Below are 6,000 nucleotides of genomic sequence, written 5' to 3'. Positions count from 1 at the left end.
ATTTATTTATTTAGATTGAAATTGGTTTCTTATTAGGAAATGTGGATAATGAACTACCAAATCCCCAACAAGATCAAAACCAAAACCCTCCACAAGATCCAAACAAAAACCCTCCACAACAAGAGCAAGAAATTCCAGAACCTACACCGAATGGAAGACCTCCTCTTGGCACACAAGACAACATAATAAATGAAATAAAAAGAGGTAAAAATGAATTAGAAGCACTCATTAGTAGGTTGAAAGCTTGTGGACAAACCAATCCAATGAGAGCATAATTGGCATCCTCCCTCGAGTCCATTATGACCCATGCAGCTTTTGTTAGTGGTCAATTAGATATTTGGCATGTTAAGAGGGATGAATAAAGAAGATATTATACAAACAAATTATCATATCAAGATGTATAAAAAAAAAAGAAATAACAAAAGGTAGAATTTGTGCATTATTTAAAATGCCTAGTGAACAAAATATTGTTAGAGAGACAACTAAAAGGTTCCCCATCCATTGGTGCATAGATGATGGTATTAGAAATAATTTTTGGGATAGATGGTGGATGATCTTTGATGCCCCTCCCTACAATAATCACGAGATTCCAATGCATTTCTTAAAGAAATTGTATTGTGAATTTGTCCTTGGGGAGATCTCCTATTATTTTTATATATGATAATCTTAAGGTAGAGGTGGGGGGTCATCATTTGAGAGGCTAGCGGCACGTTGTGACCCTAATGTAGTTAGGGCACCTGTTGTCAAGCCACAGGGTGAGCATGTGATTATTCCTTTAGTTGTGAAGGAACATGTAGAGGCCATCACTCTAGGGACTATTAATGTTTTGATGCAGAGCCTCATTCATTGCATGAGTCCATTAGTTGAGGAGGAGCCTTCTGTGCATCATGGCCACATGTGCACATCATGTGGATTCTTATGCACATTTGGCAGTCATGTTGGAGATGGTATGGATGATGGGCTAGTCACTAATCAGTTCCTAAATGAGACAGTTGGCATTGACACATAGGTAAATTACAATTATAATAAACTAATTTGATCACATTTTGTACATATAGTGAATGATTAATTAATTAGTATGTATTGACATTGTTCAAAATTTAGGGTAAGAGTGTTGGTAGCCCTAATAGAGATCCCCCAGCCCCATTTTTCATCCCGTCGATGAGTCCAGAGGTATATATCAATTTAATTATTTAAATTAATACATAAATTTATTAAGTAATCATATGAAGGATTGACAAAAAGAAATTATACATGTGCATCAGTTCTCTACTGGACCGTCAACATTCACTAGGGACTCCGAGCCTAGGCATGATACAAGCTTTGTAGAGGTACATTTGTTTCATGTTAATTTAATTTAATTTATTATATTTCTTTCATGTTTCATGTTACATGTAACTTGTATTATATGACATGCAACTCTTGACATTTGAGACTCCTCATCTTCAGTAGTCCATCAATCGTGGAGTTGCTATAGTGATGGCTAGTTTAGAGCCATTGACTGAGGTATGAAAGAATTTTCTTGGTTTTAGTTGTTGTTTATAATAGTAAGTATCAAAATTTCTAATTTTATTTATAAGTGATTATATTTATTGAATTTTTGTAGGGTCTTGTTACACTCGATCGTCAGTGAGCCTTTGAGGTGGACATACAGAGTGACTATTTGATGGTAGAAAGAAAATAATTAATTTTTTCTGTACATATATTTGATTTCAATGTATAATAATTATTGATTCATATTTAATTTTTTTGTATCATCTCAATTTAGAGAAGAGCCTAAACAAGAGGATGAGGGAGCATGTGAGGAAGACCCCATCATCCCCTCATCTCCCTCCACATGAGGACCAAAGACCTTTAAGGATTTTTTTCCTTCCCCTAGTGGGAAGGAGAAGACATAGTTGATACACACACATGTATAGGCATCAGTGGACATATTCAATATACATTTGATGTATATATGACATTTTATATTTAATGTATGACATATATTTGATGCATGAAATTATTAGACTTATGACATTATTGGTTATCATAATATATTGTGTTTGTTAATGTATGACATTATTGGTTATCATTTTATATTATGTGTTTGTTCATGTATGACATTATTGTTTATCATAATATATTATATGTTTTTTCATGTATGAAAATATTGGTTATCATAATATATTATATGTTTGTTCATGTATGACATTATTGGTTATCATAATATATTATCAAGGTTGCATGGGTACTTGTACCCACACCCTTGGTACTTGTACCCACATAGCCAAGTACTGGGTACACATATTCCAAGTACCATGTACTTAGTGGAGAGCATCATAGCTAAGGACCTTGATTGAGATTTTTGATTTTTTTTTTTTTCAATTTTTTGTTTGTGTATCAGTGCATTGTTTATCAAGCTTAATTTAATACCTAATTAGTTTGAAACTTTGATAGAATATTGATTAACAATAAACTTTATCACTATTCAAGCATAAGTTTATCATTTCCAATATGTCATCATCATATGATTTATGATCTTGTTCATGTTTAAAGTTTTCCTTCTTTGATATTTTTTTATCAAGTTTAATTCAATACCTAATCAGTTTGAAACTTTGATACAATATTGATCAACAATAAACTTTATCACCATTAAAGCAAAAAATTTATCATTTACAATATGTCATTGTCATATGATTTATGATCTTCTTGTTCATTTTTAAAGTATGCCTTCTATTTTATGCATCTAAACATTTATCATAAATTATTATTACAAACATATAACAAATCTGAAATTGAAAACAATACATTACATTTACAAACTTTATCACTATTCCTGATTTGAAAAATCATTGTCATGACTCATAAATTCAGGTTTTCTATAAATATAAAAGTATAATTAAAAATAAAGTTTGACATACCCAAGTACCCCCATCCTCCATTATAAAAAATAGCTATACTCGTACCCATACCAATACCCTAATTACCCCAAGTACCATCGTCCCAATGCAACCTTGTATATTATATGCTTCTTCATGTATGACATTATTGGTTATCGTAATATATATCTTGTTTTTATTTTTTTACTTTTTAAGTACATTTCATGTATTTCATTTTAATGTAAATTGCATCCAAAATGATGCAGAGTGTTCACACCAAAAGCTAGTGGATTCCCAAAAAGAAAACTTTTAAGGAAAACTACCTTTCCCACCTTTGTAAGTGTCTTCAAAGACTCTTTCCAACTTGGTTAAAATATTGAAAAAACTTCTACCAAACATCACAAAACTACTTGATCACTTTTCCTATTGAAGACTTGGGAAGTAATAAGGGAAGAATGAGCAAATTTGAGAAATGGATCATAATCAACTTCTTGCTTCAAAATAACATCTTAGCCACTTCAAGGAACACCTAATAACTATCTCACAAAATTTAGTCTATCATCTATTCCATCCTTCCAAGAGATTCTTAAACATCCTATTACTGTATTTTCTTTGCAACATGTAGTTTGCTGATTTTCGGATAACTATTCACAAAGGGAAGTGGTTATATTTCAAACCCATGAAATGACCATTAAGACAACCAAGAAGATCATTAAAATCTTCCACTAACTCCATTTAGTGATAACATGTAGTTATATAAGGTCTAATGACTCTCAAAACACTTATTGAGTCAACTTATTAACAAAAACAACAAAAAAAGGAAAATCGTTAGGACAAAAGGCAATTTGGGTTTATAGGTGACCTCAAGTTCCTTGACCATACAAACAAAGATTACCTTATTACCATAAAAAAATAACATGTTCAAAATGATGTGTATGATCACCCCTTTACCTTCTATCACAAGTCTCCATCATTGGATGAAATGACATATCCAATTGCCATAGTCAAAGATTGCTACCCTATGGCATTTAGTGACTCTTAGGGATGATTCAGTTCAGTGTGCCCAAGAATGTTTGAGCACTCAATGGGATGGGAGGAGTTTGGGGCTAGTGTTTACCTAATCACCTAGAGCTAATGAAATAGATGGTTTGATCCCATGACGAAAGGTGAGAGAGATGTGGTAGTTGACAACATTGTACGGGCTAACACTACAAGTTTTAGCATCACCCAAGATGGCACCGCAAAATCAAAATGGAGTAAGATCATAAAAAGGAGAGGGAGGTTATTTTAAGTATCTAAAACCTTGTCCTATAGTACCTAGAATTTTATCCATACCTTGCATGAGGGTATGTGAAGGATCATGGTCAACCAAACTATGGTCTTAAGTGGAAATAAAAATAAGAAAATCAGGGTTATGTCAACTTGATGTGAAATTTTCTACTTGTTATTAACTTTATATCAAAAATTTGAGAGAAAAGAATCTCTAAAAAATTGAATCTAATTTCTAAACTACTAGGACTTATCTCAAAAAAATAAAAATTGATTGGTCAAAATTTTGAATTTTAATGCAATATTACAAAAATTTTAGAACAAAAATAAGAAGTAGACGTATGTCTAACCACCTTAATCAAAATCAAATGATAATATTTTTAAATAATATTCTAGATATAAATAGTAGACTCATGCTTGGATGTGAAACATATTTTTTTGTTATTTTTATTCTAAATAAATAATTAATTTTTGACTTTAGCATTTTTGGAATAAAAACCTTGTGTCTGATCACCTTAACTAATTCAAAACTCTACAAAATTCAATTTTTCATTTTTTTTCCTTATAGGAAAAGAAACATAGAATGTGATGCATCTTTTGGATTTTAAAAATGTTGTACCATTTGAAAGTTATAGTTTTTTTTCAAGTAGTGTGTCAATCAGCACTTTATACATAACTCCATTAGAAAATAAGTAATAATTACTTACTAAACTCATAATTTGATAAACCTTACATTTATCGAAAGATAAGAACATTCTTAAAAAACCCTTTTCATTTCATCAAATTTTGGTGAAGAAAAGTTGTCAGCTACATGTTTGAAGTAAAAGTCACATTAAAACAGGCCAAAAGCACATTTTAAGGATGTTTTTAAAGTTGACCATATAGGTTTGGTATCAAAATATTTAGTAGACCTTATAAATATATTAATTGTTTTTATTTAGTATCAAGGTGGGTGGGAAAAAAGTTGAAATAGATTTTGAAATGGTTTGAGATATTTTAGAACTATAGATTTTTCAAATTGCCACTTTTTTGCACACCATGATCCTACACATACCCACGAGCTCTGAGATATGCCACGTCAAAGATCACTACCCTATGGTATTTAGTGACTCCTAGGGATGTTTTAGTTTGGCATGCCTAATAATTTTTGAGCACTCAACAGGATGGGATGAGCTTGGGGCTAGGGTTTACCCAACCACCCAGAGCTAATGGAATAGATAATTTGATCCCACAATGAACGGTGAGGGAGATTTGGCTGTTGGCAGCTTTGTACTGGCCGACATTACAAGTTTTAGCATCATCTAAGATGGCATTGCAAAATAAAAACATAGTAAGATCTCCAAAAATAGAGAAAGTTTATTGTAGGTCTCTGCAACATGGTCCTATATCACCTAGAATTGCATCCATACCTAACACGAGCTCTGAGATATGCCCCATCAAAGATCGGTGCCCTATGGCATTTAGTGACTCTTAGGGACATTTTAGTTGAGCATGCCCAAGAACATTTGAGCACTCAATGGGATGGGAGGAGATTAGTTCTAGGGTTTCCTTGTCCACCTAGAGCTAATGAAATAGACAGTTTGATCCCATGATGAATGGTGAGGGAGATTTGGCAGTTGCCAACTTTGTACTGGCCAACACTATGAGTTTTAGCATCACCCAAGATGGCATTAAAAAATCAAAGCAGAGTAATATCTCCAAAAAGTGAGAGAGGTTATTGTAGGTCTCCAAAACATGGTCCTATGGCACCAAGAATCACATCCATAGCTCGCACGAGCTCCAAGATATGCCCCATCAAATATTGCTGCCCTATGACATTTAGTGACTCTTAGGGATGATTTAGTTTGGCATGCCCAAAAACATTCGAGCA

The sequence above is a fragment of the Cupressus sempervirens genome, chromosome 8 (genome assembly GCF_028749045.1).
Source record: "Cupressus sempervirens isolate cs-2001-9-10 chromosome 8, ASM2874904v1, whole genome shotgun sequence".
NCBI classification, from domain to species: Eukaryota; Viridiplantae; Streptophyta; class Pinopsida; order Cupressales; family Cupressaceae; genus Cupressus; species Cupressus sempervirens.
Note: the sequence above shows the minus strand (reverse complement) of the source record.